We start from the raw sequence: 17,633 nt of genomic DNA, 5'->3' as shown, positions 1-17,633 counted from the left end.
GATAATCCACAGACTGAGAGAAAATATTTGCTATCCACTTATCTGATAAAGTTATACATTTGTCAAGACCATTAGAAATGAACATCTTAAAGAGTGAACTCTAATGTAATCTACCAATATTGCTTCATTAATTGTAACAAATGTACCACATTAATGCAAGATGTGAATAATAGGAGAAGCTCTGTGTGGGGAGTAGGAATATTTGAGAGGGAAATCTCTGTACTTTCTGCTCAATTTTTCTGTAAATTTAAAATTTCTCTAACCAATAATCTTTCAGTAAAAAAATAATTTAAAAAATTGAACTGGAACCATGAAAATAGAGTACATTACAGATAAAAATCAGTGAAATATGCCTGGAAATTACCACATTACCAAACTGAAACTAGTAATATAGGAGGGAAATTAATTATTTATTCTGCTTTTTTATATGAGCTATACTATAACTGAAGAGGAGAAATTTCTCTTTTTGGAAATATTTCAACTGATACACAGTGAAAAATGATAGAAGTAGAAAATCACCATTCTGCTGTGCCCTAATGGATTAATGGACCTAAACAATGATCATCAGTTTCTGATAACATCAGAAAGAGGAAAAAGCATACTTATGAATCTCCTTACAGAAGTACACTACACTGCCTATTAAGTAGTTTATCCAATACTAACGGAATACATTAAAAAAAATTGAACCTGAATTTGATCAAACATTTACATCTAATATCAACTTATGATAAATTCAAGGTACAGATAAACATGTTTAAAATAGCACAAACATACAGCTCCAGTTTACACTGGAGAACTTTTGCAAGAAAAATCTTCTGATTTCTCATAGAAAAACATTGTAAAAAAGAAAAAAGATGCAGAAGGAAACTAGAGTTTAAAAGAGTCTAAAACCTAAACATAATGTGACCTCCTGGAATGGATCCTGGATTAGTGGTAAAACTGGTAAAACTTGAATAAAGTCAGTAGTTTAGTTTATAATACTGTATCAATGTTAATTTCTTCATTTTGATGTATCATAGTTTTATAAGATGCTAAAATTAGCAAAAACTGAGTAAAGGACATTGAGGAACCCACTCTACTATCTGTGCAGCTTTTCTGTTAATCTAAAATTATTTTAAAATAAAAAGCTTATTTTTGAGGGCTTGCGGGAAGATGGTGGAAGTGTAAGACACAGAGATCACCTTTCTCCCCACAAATACACCAGAAATACATCTACACGTGGAACAACTCCTACAGAACAACTACTGAACGCTGGCAGAAGACCTCAGACCTCCCAAAAGGCAGGAAACCCCCCACGTACCTGGGTAGGGCAAAAGAAAAAAGAATAAACAGAGACAATAGGGACAGGACCTGCACCAGTGGGAGGGACCTGTGAAGGAGGAAAGGTTTACACACACTAGGAAGCCCCTTCGCGGGCCGAGACTGTGGGTGGCGGAGGAGGAAAGCTTCGGAGCTGCAGGGGAGACCACAGCCACAGGGGTGCGGAGGGCAAAGCAGCGAGATTCCCGCACAGAGAATCGGGCCGACCGGCACTCACCAGCCTGAGAGGCTTGTCTGCTCAGCCGCTGGGGTGGGCGGGGCTGGGAGCTGAGGCTCGGGCTTCTCTCGGAGCGCAGGGAGAGGACTGGGGTTGGCGGTAGGAACACAGCCTGCCGGGGGTTAGTGCGCCACGGCTAGCCGGGAGGGAGTCCGGGGAAAAGTCTGGACCTGCCGAAGAGGCAAGAGACTTTTTCTTACCTCTTTGTTTCCTGGTGCGCGAGGAGACGGGATTAAGAGCGCTGCTTAAAGGAGCTCCAGAGACGGGCGCGAGCCGCGGCTAAAAGCGCGGATCCAAGAGACGGGCATGAGACGCTAAGGCTGCTGCTGCCGCCACCAAGAAGCCGGTGTGCGAGCACCGGTCACTATCCACACCCCCCTTCCGGGGAGCCTGTGCAGCCCGCCACTGCCAGGGTTCCGGGATCCAGGGACAACTTCCCCGGGAGAACGCACGGCACGCCTAAGGCTCGTGCAACGTCACGCCGGCCTCTGACGCAGCAGGCTCACCCCGCACTCCGTGCCCCTCCCTCCCCCCAGCCTGAGTGAGCCGGAGCCCCCGAGTCAGCGGCTCCTTTAACCCCGTCCTGTCTGAGTGAAGAACAGACGCCCTCCGGCGACCTACACGCAGAGGCAGGGCCAAATCGAAACCTGAGCCCCTGGGAGCTGTGAGAACAAAGAAGAGAAAGGGAAATCTCTCCCAGCAGCCTCAGAAGCAGCGGATTAAAGCTACACAATCAACTTGACGTACCCTGCATCTGTGGAATACATGAATAGACAACGAATCAACCCAAATTAAGGAGGTGGACTGAGAGCAATATTTACTATTTTTTCCCCTTTTCCTCTTTTTGTGAGTGTGTATGTGTATGCTTCTGTGTGGGATTTTGTCGGTATAGCTTTGCTTCCACCATTTGTCCTACGGTTCTATCTGTCCTTTTTTTTTTTTAATAATTATTTTTTATTTTAATAACTTTATTTTACTTTATCTTCTTTCTTTCTTTCTTTCCTTCCTTCCCTCCTTTAGACAATGAATCATTCCAAATTGAGGAGGTGAACATTGAGAGCAATATTTATGATTTTTTTCCCTTTTCCTCTTTTTGTGAGTGTGTATGTGTATGCTTCTGTGTGAGATTTTGTCTGTATAGCTTTGCTTGAAACATTTGTCCTAGGATTCTATCCGTCCGTTATTTTTTGTTTGTTTGTTTTCTATTAATAATTATTTTCTTATTTTAATAACTTTATTATATTTTATCTTATTTTATTTTACTTTATCTCCTTTCTTTTTTTCCTTCCGTCCCTCCTTCCTTCCTTCCTCCCTCCTTTCTTTCTTTCTTTCTTTCTCTCTTTCTACTTCTACTAATTCTTTCCTTCTACTTTTTCTCCCTTTTATTCTGAGCCGTGTGGATGAAAGGCTCTTGGTGCAGAAGCCAGGAGTCAGTGCTGTGCCTCTGAGGAGGGAGAGCCAACTTCAGGACACTGGTCAAAAAGAGACCTCCCAGCTCCACATAATATCAAACGGCGAAAATCTCCCAGAGATCTCCATCTCAACACCAGCACCCAGCTTCACTCAACGACCAGCAAGCTACAGTGCTGGACATCCTATGCCAAACAACTAGCAAGACAGGAAGTTCACAGACACTCCAAAACACACCACCAGACATGGACCTGCCCACCAGAAAGACAAGATCCAGCTTCATCCACCAGAACACAGGCACTAGTCCCCTCCACCAGGAAGCCTACACAACCCACTGCACCAACCGTAGCCACTGGGGACAGACACCAAAAACAACAGGAACTACGAACCTGCAGCCTGCAAAAAGGAAACCCCAAACACACTAAGATAAGAAAAATGAGAAGACAGAAAAACACACAGCAGATGAAGAAGCAAGATAAAAACCCACCAGACCTAACAAATGTAGAGGAAATAGGCAGTCTACCTGGAAAAGAATTCAGAATAATGATAGTAAATATGATCCAAAATCTTGGAAATAGAATAGACAAAATGCAAGAAACATTTAACAAGGACCTAGAAGAACTAAAGATGAAACAAACAACGATGAACACCACAATAAATGTAATTAAAAATACTCTAGATGGGATCAATAGCAGAATAACTGAGGCAGAAGAACGGATAAGTGACCTGGAAGATAAAATAGTGGAAATAACTACTGCAGAGCAGAATAAAGAAAAAAGAATGAAAAGAACTGAGGACAGTCTCAGAGACCTCTGGGACAACATCAAACGCACCAACATTCGAATTATAGGGGTTCCAGAAGAAGAAGAGAAAAAGAAAGGGACTGAGAAAATATTTGAAGAGATTATAGTTGAAAACTTCCCTAATATGGGAAAGGAAATAGTTAATCAAGTCCAGGAAGCACAGAGAGTCCCATACAGGATAAATCCAAGGAGAAAAACACCAAGACGCATATTAATCAAACTGTCAAAAATTAAATACAAAGAAAACATATTAAAAGCAGCAAGGGAAAAACAACAAATAACACACAAGGGAATCCCCGTAAGGTTAACAGCTGATCTTTCAGCAGAAACTCTGCAAGCCAGAAGGGACTGGCAGGACATATTTAAAGTGATGAAGGAGAAGAACCTGCAACCAAGATTACTCTACCCAGCAAGGATCTCATGCAGATTTGATGGAGAAATTAAAACCTTTACAGACAAGCAAAAGCTGAGAGAGTTCAGCACCACCAAACCAGCTCTACAACAACTGCTAAAGGAACTTCTCTAGGCAAGAAACAGAAGAGAAGGAAAAGACCTACAATAACGAACCCAAAAAAACTAAGAAAATGGAAATAGGAATATACATATCGATAATTACCTTAAATGTAAATGGACTAAATGCTCCCACCAAAAGACACAGATTGGCTGAATGGATTCAAAAACAAGACCCATATATTTGCTGTCTGCAAGAAACCCACTTCAGACCTAGAGACACATACAGACTGAAAGTGAGGAGATGGAAAAAGATTATTTCATGCAAATGGAAACCAAAAGAAAGCTGGAGTAGCAATTCTCATATCACACAAAATAGACTTTAAAATAAAGACTATTAGAAGAGACAAAGAAGGACACTACATTATGATCAAGGGATCGATCCAAGAAGAAGATACAACAGTTGTAAATATTTATGCACCCAACATAGGAGCACATCAATACATAAGGCAAATACTAACAGCCATAAAAGGGGAAATCAACAGTAACACATTCATAGTAGGGGACTTTAACACCCCACTTTCACCAATGGACAGGTCATCCAAAAGGAAAATAAATAAGGAGACACAAGCTTTATATGATACATTAAACAAGATGGACTTAATTGATATTTATAGGACATTCCCTCCAAAAACAACAGAATACACATTTTTCTCAGGGGCTCATGGAACATTCTCCAGGATAGGTCATACCTTGGGTCACAAATCAAGCCTTGGTAAATTTAAGAAAATTGAAATTGTATCAAGTATCTTTTCCGACCACAATGCTATGAGACTAGATATCAATTACAGGAAAAGATCTGTAAAAAATACAAACACATGGAGGCTAAACAATACACTACTTAATAACAAAGTGATCACTGAAGAAATCAAAGAGGAAATCAAAAAATACCTAGAAACAAATGACAATGGAGACATGACGACCCAATATCTATGGGATGCAGCAAAAGCAGTTCTAAGAGGGAAGTTTATAGCAATACAATCCTACCTTAGGAAACAGGAAACATCTCAAATAAACAATCTAACCTTGCACCTACAGCCATTAGAGAAAGAAGAAAAAAAAAAACCCCAAAGTTAGCAGAAGGAAAGAAATCATAAAAATCAGATCAGAAATAAATGAAAAAGAAATGAAGGAAATGATAGCAAAGATCAATAAAACTAAAAGCTGGTTCTTTGAGAAGATAAACAAAATTGATAAACCATTAGCCAGACTCATCAAGAAAAAAAGGGAGAAGACTCAAATCAATAGAATTAGAAATGAAAAGGAGAAGTAACAACTGACACTGCAGAAATACAAAAGATCGTGAGAGATTACTACAAGCAACGCTATGCCAATAAAATGGACAACCTGGAAGAAATGTACAAATTCTTAGAAATGCACAAGCTTCAGAGACTGAACCAGGAAGAAATAGTAAATATGAACAGAGCAATCACAAGCACTGAAATTGAAACTGTGATTAAAAATCTTCCAACAAACAAAAGCCCAGGACCAGATGGCTTCACAGGCAAAGTCTATCAAACATTTAGAGAAGAGCTAACACCTATCCTTCTCAAACTCTTCCAAAATACAGCAGAGGAAGGAACACTCCCAAACTCATTCTACGAGGCCACCATCACCCTGATACCAAAACCAGACAAGGATGTCACAAAGAAAGAAAACTACTGGCCAATATCACTGATGAACATAGATGCAAAAATCCTCAACAAAATACTAGGAAACAGAATCCAACAGCACATTAAAAGGATCATACACCATGATCAAGTGGGGTTTATTCCAGGAATGCAAGGATTCTTCAATATACGCAAATCAATCAACATGATACACCATATTAACAAATTGAAGGAGAAAAACCATATGATCATCTCAATAGATGCAAAGAAAGCTTTTGACAAAATTCAACACCCATTTATGATAAAAACCCTGCAGAAAGTAGGCATAGAGGGAACTTTCCTCAACATAATAAAGGGCATATATGACAAACCCACAGCCAACATCGTCCTCAATGGTGAAAAACTGAAAGCGTTTCCACTAAGATCAGGAACAAGACAAGGTTGCCCACTCTCACCACTCTTATTCAACATAGTTTTGGAAGTTTTAGCCACAGCAATCAGAGAAGAAAAGGAAATAAATGGAATCCAAATTGTAAAAGAAGAAGTAAAGCTGTCACTGTTTGCAGATGACATGATACTATACACAGAGAATCCTAAAGATGCTACCAGAAAACTACTAGAGCTAAACAATGAATTTGGTAAAGTAGCAGGATACAAAATTAATGCACACAAATCTCTGGCATTCCTATACACTAAGGATGAAAAATCTGAAAGTGAAATCAAGAAAACACTCCCATTTACCATTGCAACAAAAAGAATAAAATTTCTAGGAATAAACCTACCTAAGGAGACAAAAGACCTGTATGCAGAAAATTATAAAACACTGATGAAAGAAATTAAAGATGATACAAATTGATGGAGAGATATACCATGTTCTTGGATTGGAAGAATCAACATTGTGAAAATGACTCTACTACCCAAAGCAATCTACAGATTCAATGCAATCCCTATCAAATACCACTGGCATTTTTCACAGAACTAGAACAAAATCTTTCACAATTTGTATGGAAGCACAAAAGATCCCGAATAGCCAAAGCAATTTTGAGAACGAAAAACGGAGCTGGAGGAATCAGGCTCCCTAACTTCAGACTATACTACAAAGCTACAGTAATCAAGACAGCATGGTACGGGCACAAAAACAGAAATATAGATCAATGGTACAGGATAGAAAGCCCAGAGATAAACCCACACACATATGGTCACCTTATCTTTGATAAGGGAGGCAGGAATGTACAGTGGAGAAAGGACAGCCTCTTCAATAAGTGGTGCTGGGAAAAATGGACACCTACATATAAAAGTATGAGATTAGATCACTCCCTAACACCATACACAAAAATAAGCTCAAAGTGGATTAAAGACCTAAATGTAAGGCCAGGAACTATCAAACTCTTAGAGGAAAACATAGGCAGAACACTCTATGACATAAATCACAGCAGGATCCTTTTTGACCCACCTCCTAGAGAAATGGAAATAAAAACAAAAACAAATGGGACCTAATGAAATTTCAAAGCTTTTGCACAGCAAAGGAAACCATAAACAAGACCAAAAGACAACCCTCAGAATTGGAAAAAATTTTTGCAAATGAAGCAACTGACAAAGGATTAATCTCCAAAATTTATAAGCAGCTCATGCTGCTCAATGCCGAAAAACAAACAACACAATCCAAAAATGGGCAGAAGACCTAAATAGACATTTCTCCAAAGAAGATATACAGACTGCCAACAAACACATGAAAGAATGCTCAACATCATTAATCATTAGAGAAATGCAAATCAAAACTACAATGAGATATCTCACACTAGTCAGAATGGCCATCATCAAAAAATCTAGAAACAATAAATGCTGGAGAGGGTGTGTAGTAAAGGGAACCCTCTTGCACTGCTGGTGGGAATGTAAATTGATACAGCCACTGTGAAGAACAGTATGGAGGTTCCTTAAAAAACTACAAATAGAACTACCATATGACGCAGCAATCCCACTACAGGGCATATACCCTGAGAAAACCATAATTCAAAAAGAGTCATGTACCAAAATGTTCACTGCAGCTCTATTTACAATAGCCGGGAGAGGGAAACAACCTAAGTGTCCATCATCGGTTGAATGGATAAAGAAGATGTGGCACATATATATAATGGAATATTACTCAGCCATAAAAAGAAACGAAATTGAGCTATTTGTAATGAGGTGGATAGACTTAGAGTCTGTCATACAGAGCGAAGTAAGTCAGAAAGAGAAAGGCAAATACCGCATGTTAACACATATATATGGAATTTAAGGGAAAAAAATGTCATGAAAAACCTAGGGGTAGGACAGGAATAAAGACACAGACCTACTAGAGAATGGACTTGAGAATATGGGGAGGGGGAGCGGTAAGCTGTGACAAAGCGAGAGAGAGGCATGGATATATATACACTACCAAACGTAAGGTAGATAGCTAGTGGGAAGCAGCCGCATAGCACAGGGAGATCAGCTCGGTGCTTTGTGACCACCTGGAGGGGTGGGATAGGGAGGGTGGGAGGGAGGGAGATGCAAGAGAGAAGAGATATGGGAACATATGTATATGTATAACTGATTCACTTTTTTATAAAGCAGAAACTAACACACCATTGTAAAGCAAATATACTCCAATAAAGATGTTAAAAAAAAAAGCTTATTTTTAAAAAGACACTTAAAAGATGTATCAACTAATATGGGACATTATTTTGATCCCAATGCAAACAAAGACTGTAAAATATAACAATAATTGCAAAGGCAATTGGAGAAATATGAACATTGGCTGAATATTTGATGTTATGAATTAATGATAATAATATTAATTATTGTTAATAATTTAGGTATCATAATTTCACAGAAGTTATGTTATTAAGGAATTTCTTTAATGTTAAAGATACACATTGATATACTTCAAGATGTAACATATCTGGTAATTGCTTCAAAATAACGTAGGTGGGAGTGTCCATATGGTAACAAGTTTTTAAAAAAAGATGCGTTGTTATGATAATTTTATAATATAAACATTATACAACTGAATAACTCAAGTATCAGAGTGGTTAATTATGTTTCCCTAAGACAAAAAGCCATTAAGTAATACAGCCAAGATTAGAATCCAGATCTGTGTGTCTCTGAAGCTGATGCCCTTTTCTTGAGAAAATACTTTCTAGTAAGTGAATTGTTTTAGGATCACAAGCTCCAGGCCACAGGTAAGAGAGCAAACCTTCTTGCATACCAAGAACTCGTTCATAGGTGATGCCACTGTGCCACATGGGGTGCTGCGAAGACTGGCTGTATTGGTTTGTTTCCTAGCAATGGGGATAGTTTACACTCCCCCAACCATGTAATTATATTTAGTCCCCTCTAATACCAACAGGTCACTCTCAAAATGATAGATGACTGAGGTCAGGGATGCAGGCTGAAGTCACTTTTTTTTTCATTATCTGAAACCAACATGTGATTAGAATATGTGAAATGATGATGATGATGATGATGATGATGATAATCATATTGACAGGACCATGTCCTAATGAGCTGCCATCCAGATGCAAGTAAGGAAAGGGACAGACTTACTGCATCACATCTTGCAGGCAAAAGCTTGAGTTTATTGCAATTTGGTACAGATAAATCTCATGGTTTTAGGATGAAGCCTCAGTAGATTTCCATATGAAAAGATATCAGAGGGACGGTACTGACAAGCTGTAGTGTTCATCCTATGGGAAGTTTCGAAATGATCTTAAAATGCTCCTTATGGTAATTACTATTTGAATGTACTTGTAGCTGGCACTGATTCAAGGATTCTGTACAACCCTTTTATACAACTCAATATATTTTGATATTAATAAGTTAGATATAATGAATGCTAAAGTATGTCAACCCTGTAAGTGGTTATACCACTACATTTTCATATTGTTCCTTAATAATAATAATGTTAATAATAATAGACAAAAAACCCATATCCCGTTCTTTTCCAGGTAATGTGACTCTATATGAGTGTCCTCATTTTAGTCTCACAACAACCCCTTGGTAACAAAATTATTGGCTCTATTTTATAAATGAAAGCACACAGAAAATATAACTATTTGTATAAGGTCAAGCAGCTAGATCAGTCCAGATCATCTCTTCTGTGAGGTTATTATTTTTCTGGTATTAAGGAACTGCCACCATAGCTCCTGCCTGCTGCTGCTTTGAAAGATGACATTTCCTTGGCAGAGATACCTTATATTCTTCCTCTGCCATCTTAATGGCAAGTGGGGAATTGTCCAAACAGAGCCACACCCTCTGGGGAATGAAGTGACAATCTCAGCACTGTATTATAGGTAGGTTGGTGGCTCTTAAGAAAATTCATTCAGTGAAGTTTTGTTCTCCCCCGCTCTGGGATCAGAAGTGATATCAGTCATAGCTATGGGGAGAACTTCTACTAAAAATACATCATTAGAAAACAGTAATGAAAAAGGGGTAGGGGATCTCTGGTTCTCCTATATATGGCTGGTGTTTATGGGTTTTGTCATCCATTTTGCAGATGTACTGCTTTAGGTTCTGAAATTGGCCAAATTTTTTTTTTTTTTTTGCGGTACGCGGGCCTCTCGCTGCTGTGGCCTCCCCTCTTGCGGAGTACAGGCTCCGGACGCGCAGGCTCAGCAGCCATGGCTCACAGGCCCAGCCGCTTCGCGCCATGTGGGATCCTCCCGGACCGGGGCACGAACCCGTGTCCCCTGCATCGGCAGGCGGACTCCCAACCACTCCGCCACCACGGAAGCCCTCAAATCTTTTTATAGGTAGTATGTATACATGTTTATTGTGTGTGTGTTTGTGTGTATATATGTGTGTGTGTGAGAGAGAGAGAGGGAAAGAGAGAGACTGATTAGCAGATTAGAGATAGCTGCAAATTTTCTGTCATTCCTCCCATTGAGAGATGGTCTCTATGTCACCTCCCGTTGAGTATGGGCAGGCTCTGTGACTGCTCTGATCAATGGAATGTAACACAAGTGATGCTATCCTAGTTTCCAGGCTGAGGTCAGCTCCTACTTCCTGTCCTGGGAAACATTTCCTGTCTTATTCGTGGAACATTTGCTCTTGAGGAAGCCAACTGCTATGTAGGAAGTCTGACTAGCCTGAGACTGCCATGCTGTGAGAGCCCAAGGTACATGAGGAGGACACAGAAGATCAGACGCGAGGTGGTGAGAGAGAGGCCAGAAGATACTACGGTGCCAGACATGTGAGGGAAGACATCCTTTTGGAACCAGATCCCTTACGTCTGGGGTACTCTGATGATGTCATATGAATCAGAGACAAACCACTCAGTCAAGCCCTTCCAGAATTCCTAGACTCACAAAGTTATCAGCAACATAAATTATTGTTTTCAGCCACTAGGTTTTCGGGTACTTTGCTTTACAACAATAGATAAGTTTAAAAATATACTAAAAATAATCAGATAGTCAGTTTTCTTTTAAAAAGTCTTTCTGAAATAATTAGGAACACAAATCCAATAAAGTAAACTTCGGTTGAAAGGAAAGGGGTGAGCAACCTTTTTCAAAGTGGAAACACCCATTTGTTACAGTTAAAACTTAATCTTAGGCATTTGTGATTAATACCTAAGATTAATGGTTCAGAATTTAATGGTATGGGAAAAAAATGGCAAGGGATTCATTTTATAGTTTTCATATAAGGTAGTAATTTTTCAGAAAATTAAAGGTCTATGATGGGCACTTTCCTATGTACTAGATTATTAACATAGTAAGGGATAATATCTCTCCTGTAGGAAAACAGATAATGTGCTTGCAGAGGGACTTGGAACATAAGAGAACTCCCAGTTCTTGTGACAATTATGATATAGAAGTGAGAATAATAAATGTTTCAAAGATATAGAATCTTTGTACTCAAGGAGGCCCAAAATATTGTAGGACCCATAAATATATACAGATTTTTCATATGCTTGAGTATTTATCAAAGCACATTAACATTTGGTTAATGACAGTAAACTGAATGCATAAATTTACTTTTAATTCCCTTCAACAACTTCATTAAAACAATGGTAAAAGATGTTTCAAACATCATAACCCCCCCAAAAAAGGCAACAAAATAGGAAAGAAGATAAGAGCAATAAAATTTTGGAACCTGGAAAACAGAACCTTAAACTGACTTAGCAGTCAGAAAAAAGCAGAGATATAATCTGATGTACGTTGTTGATTCTCCACAAAGAACTGGTGGCAAAAGTTATATTTGCAAAAGGGAATGAAGATTGGTCTGAAAATAGACTCTTCAAGATGTAGTTAGTTGTCCTCCTCTACAAAATATCCTCTCCCCTATCTTGTTATAAGACTAGAGGTTTATGTTTTACAGAGGTTAATATAGAGGATCCTGGGGTTTGGGAACAGATTGAAGGTAGGGACACCATACCAGCAACAGGAAGATAAGAGAACACACACATATTGAATACTGAGGCCCAAATTCAACTCCATTTCTTGAGTCTGCTTTCAGATAAGGCAATTAATTCTATTCCCTCCACACAAGAAATTGAAAGGTCCTTCTCCAGGAAATCTGACCAGTTCTAGTGGGGGTAACCTAAAATTACTGACATCAGAGGCTCCTCAAAGAACAGACCTGGCAAATCACCCTACAGCAAAGCCCTCAGTGGATAAACTCACAAATAAAGGTTGTTTATCTGAGTAAACAACCTAAGTTTGCCAGGTTCAAACTATCTGAAGAAAGATTCCCATGTAACAAGTAGAGAACAAATCAAACAAAAGCAATAAGCAAGTTGAGGAAAAGGAGAATATGTAGAGAAAAGAAGACGACGATAGAGGAAAAAGTTATATTAATACCCTCAGAGAGGTAAGAGAAGAAGCTGAATTTATGAAACAAGAACAGGAATTCCACTAAGAAAGAATAACAGGAAAGGAATTGTCTTCAGATGAAATTAAGGGAAAAGGGCAATGGAGCAGAGAGAAACATCGATGATGTTAACAAACTGGGTGATGAGGAATCCCAGAAGCTCTAAATTGCGGATGGGTGTACCCAAACCCTCCCCCCTCTCCTTTTACCCCCTCCCCGCAAGAGCAGGGTCTAGAAGAAACAGCAATTGTGTGGCAGGAGCAGCAGGAAGTGAAATGGAATCAAAGATGGAACCCCAAATAGGCAACATATCCTTCCAAAGAGAGAGGATGCTACTATAAATGGAAACTGAGTCTGAGAACAACTAGCTGAAAGGGAAGATGGCCCCACAGCCTCCAAGTTGTGGGTGACTGCAACAAATACCTAATGAGTCACTAAGAAATTAAAAGGGCTGTGTTAGTGAAAGTACTTGAGAATCTCTGGAATAATAGCAGATATCTGACATAAACCCCCAGAAGGACAGAGCTTCAGAAGAAAAAGAATTGCTAGGAAGGAAAAACAAATTGATGAGGGTAGGGCAGAAATATCCAGGATATAAGAAGGTTTAGGTTGTAGGAAGGATTCAGAGAGAGAAGGTACCAGAGTACTGTAACGACGAAAGATCAGCACAGCCTCTCAAGGTGAGAGCACCTTCTCCAAAGGTAAAGCTTGATGCACTCTGGGAAACCTGGATGAGGGACAGGAAACCTTTCAGAGCCAGTCCTAGCTCTGATTCAGAAGCAGTTCACAGAGGGCCAGAGGGCCATATCCTAACCACTGAGAATGGAGCCCTGCAACTTTATCAATAAACACATGAAGGATTCCTTGTTCACCCAAGACTGAATTAATCTCTTCAGACAGTTCAACAGAAATATTCCTCAAGAGATCACAGTCCATAGAAACACTATTCATGCATGACACATTACTAACATTAAAAAGGACCCTGACTGGTTGGGTTATTAGGTTCAAGGTTATATCACTACATATGAAAGTCAAAATACATTCTTCACATCAGTTGTGCCATTAACAAGTTAAACTTTTTCAATCTTGGCCCTTTCCTTGTCTTCCTCATCTGTAAAACAGGGACAATAAGAACATTCTCATGGGTATTTTGTGAAGATTCAGTAATATAAAACATTTAAATTAAGTCTGGCACATAGTAAGCATTAAATAAATATTTGCCTATGTCATTATGATTAATATCAATATTATCCAGTTGCACAGTTATGGAACACACTTTGGACCCTGGTCAGCCTCAGTGCATAAAAAGATCAGGATCATGTAATGAAAAGATAGGGATACACCCTTAAACACCAAAGAGACTCAGGTGCAAATCCATAAACCCAGAAGAAACTCTGGATTTCCCCTCTGGAATCTCATTGCCTGCGATAGCATCTGATATTCAATGAATTCATAGTAAATAAGAAGCAAAGAACTTTCACCACTCCTAGAGAAATAATTCAAAGCCCACATTCAATATTTAAATATTGCCAGCTTCTTGCAATTATTATGTCTGAGAAGGTATAATTTTTGACTTTATTGTTTTTAAATCATAAATATATTTTCATCATACAAATTTAGTATGTTTTTTTCTTGTTTCAGAAAATTTTAAAATGAAAGAAGAAATATACATAACTGCAATTTAAAAAATTAAAATAGTGTTCTTAATATTAGTATACAAGACAGTATAGTTATTCTAAGGTTAAGCATAATATGTATTGTCTAGGTAATTTAAAATATTAAGCAATAAAAATATCATAATTATATTCATATTCTCATTCAGCATTCAGAAATAAATGTTTTACTCTTTTTTTCTTTAAGAAAAGGACATAGAACTCTTAGCAAATACCTTTTATTTTTCTATCTGAAGTGGACAATAAACCTTGTGAAACAGAATATGCTGCTCTTCTGATTTGGGGCCAAAACATGTTGCAATAATTCATATTGTATCAAATGGAAAAGGTGTAAGTCCACTAGATGCCCAACTTCAAGGTAATAGTCTAAGTATTTAACTGATTCTTTCTGGATACTGACCAGTGATAAAGGATATAAGTTTTATAACCTATTCAGCTTACAGCTGAGTATCAGCCAGGTCTGATCCCCTCTTCTTTTAAAAATACATGTTTAGGGTTTCCCTGGTGGCACAGTGGTTAAGAATCTGCCTGCCAATGCAGGGCACACGGGTTCAAGCCCTGGTCTGGGAAGATCCCACACGCCGCGCAGCAACTAAGCCCGTGCGCCACAACTACTGAGCCTGCGCTCTAGAACCCACGAGCCACAGCTACTGAGCCCGTGCGCTGCAACTACTGAAGCCCATGTGACTAGAGCCCGTGCTCTGCAACAAGAGAAGCCACCGCAATGAGAAGCCTGCGTACTGCAATGAAGAGTAGCCCCCATTCGCCACAACTAGAGAAAGCCCGCACGCAGCAACGAAGACCCAATGTAGCCAAAAGAAAAAAAAGAAACAGCTGTTGCAAAAAAAATAAATAAAATACACATTTAAGCCAACTTAAAGAAAAAGTATATTTATAAAACCTGCCAGGTGCATTTGTGGTTCTTTTCTTGTAGCAAACAAGTTCAAGGGAGCATAATTTGTCACGCTAAAATATGTCTCTTTGGCATAAGGATTATCTTAGGCTGATTAGTTTTAAGAAACAGCAGACACAGGAGAAGCTCTGAAAACTGAGTAGAAGTTATCCTTTTGTAAGAAACATTTGCATTTATAAGTGAAATGTCCATTTGTAAGGGTGTCTTCCTCTCTGTACCAGGAAGAGAAAGATGACCAAATCTCTGGAAACTCTTATCAATGGAGAAGGAAATGACTTAAATCTGTATAACAGCCATACTCTTGTTTACTGTGCTTTTCTTGATAAACTCCCATAACTGAATCCCCTACCCTCCAACATCTTCTTCTGTCTTTAGCTAGAGATGGTATTTAAGGTTGTGGCTTGGGCCATTTTGGGGAGTTAGTTCTCCTGGGTATCTACCACATATACAGGAGGTATACATGTTATTAAACTTCTTCTTTTTTTTTTTCTCCTGTTAATCTGTCTTTTTATTACAGGGATGTCTCAGTCAAAAACCTAGAAGGGTAGAAGGAAGACCTCCCCTATCCAAGTATATTCTCCAAGCCTTTCAAAAGTTTTGTGGAGAGCAGCAGAATATTGAGTTGTCATTCTATATAACCATTCCACAAAAACCTAATGGATTACAGTGGATCCTTAATCATTTGGAATAACAAAAATACTGTGTTAGGACTAGAATAGCATAAAACATATGTTGTGTATAAATGCAATATGTTCATTTTTTCATTAATTTTATTTTCCCCACGGAACACATAAACACCTTCCATAGGTCTTTGTCATCTAGATTATTAGTTTTTGTTTTAAATTCCAGTGTAGTTTCTTCTAGTCTTAAAAATGCTTGCCTTTACCTCTGCATATTCCTCTAGGAGGAGGTATTACAACATTTTTTTCCAATAGAGCTTCCTTGACATTATACTTAGGGGAGGTAATTTTTCCTATTGATTTCTTTGATGCTCATTCCTCATGTGTTTTCTTCAGATACTCTTTTTGTGTGTGCATTTTTCCTTTTCAATTGCATGGAGCCCTGTGGTATCACACAGCCACAGGAATCTTTCCATTGTTACCTTGTTTTGGGGGGAAGAAATTTTCCTCTACGCTTCTTGGTTCTCCCAGTTGGTCTAAGACTTAAATTGACATGAGACAGATTAACAGGAGAAATATCAAACAAAGTTTAATAGTATGTATACATGGGAGAAACCCAGGAAAACTGAGTAACTCTCCAAAATGGCTGAAGCCCTCACCTTAAATACCATCTTCAGACAAAAGAGGAAGTTGGGGGTATGGTTTGGGACTTCAAAGGGGAGGAAGCAACTCACATGGAGATGGAAAGCAAATGTTTGGTAAATAAATGTTTGCTGGGCCATGCAGAGACAATGGGACAGAGAGAAATTTTAGACTCTGATAGGTTCTTCCCTGTCTACCACACCTAGTTCATATTATAGTTATCTATCTGATAGCTTCTTTCCTGGAATAGGGCTCTATCTAAATTATTTTAGGCAGTTAGGGGGAGGTAACAAGAAAAATTCCCTGGGTCTTCTGTTTCTTAAAAATGATCAGTCTAAAAAAATCTTTATGCCAAAGAGACACATTTTGGGGTGGCATATTTTGCTCCCCTACATGTGTTTTCAATTATTTTGACTTAATCTCAGAGTTAGAATGTAGTTTTCTCATTGAAGAAATTTCTCCTTATTTCATCATCAGTGTGTGAGAACTGTTCAAGACTAGTGAACACATTTAAATATAGTTAATGCTGAGGATGATCCCATTGCATTTTCTATTTTTCTTCCAGTGGTAATACCTCTCAGGATTACCTTAGGTAAGAGAATGCAATAACAGGGGACCCTGCAGGCCCAGCCTCACATTACACTAGAGTGAATAGGAAATGCATGCTGCTTCTCTCTCTCTCCCTCTCATACAGGGGCTGTCACCCATTTCCTACAATGACTCTGCCTTCTGGTGTGGAAAATGCCAAGTAGTTTGACCTTGACTTTCTCCCAGGGCTCGACATGGCAGAGCTAAGTGTGCCTGGGCCATCAGGGTGCAAAGACTATGGAAAAAAGCAGCATGAGGCTCCAAATGGCTTCAAAGGGTCCTGGGTGCTAAAAGTGAGGTAAGTCTGTGACAAACTTACAAGTCCAATATGTAACTTCATTTAGTTTTAAAAGGAGGCCATTATCCATATTATCTATAAGGAAAGATCAGTGTAATTTAAGAAACCAGGATTTTTCCCCATATTGTTTTTCTGCCCTTTCAATGACATGAAATTATTTAATGAATAATTAACCATGACTGAACTTATGCAAAAAGAGAAAGA

This window comes from Leucopleurus acutus (assembly GCF_964270905.1).
Source record: "Leucopleurus acutus genome assembly, chromosome: 12".
In the NCBI taxonomy this organism is placed as follows: Eukaryota; Metazoa; Chordata; class Mammalia; order Artiodactyla; family Delphinidae; genus Leucopleurus; species Leucopleurus acutus.
This window is presented reverse-complemented; position numbering follows the sequence as displayed.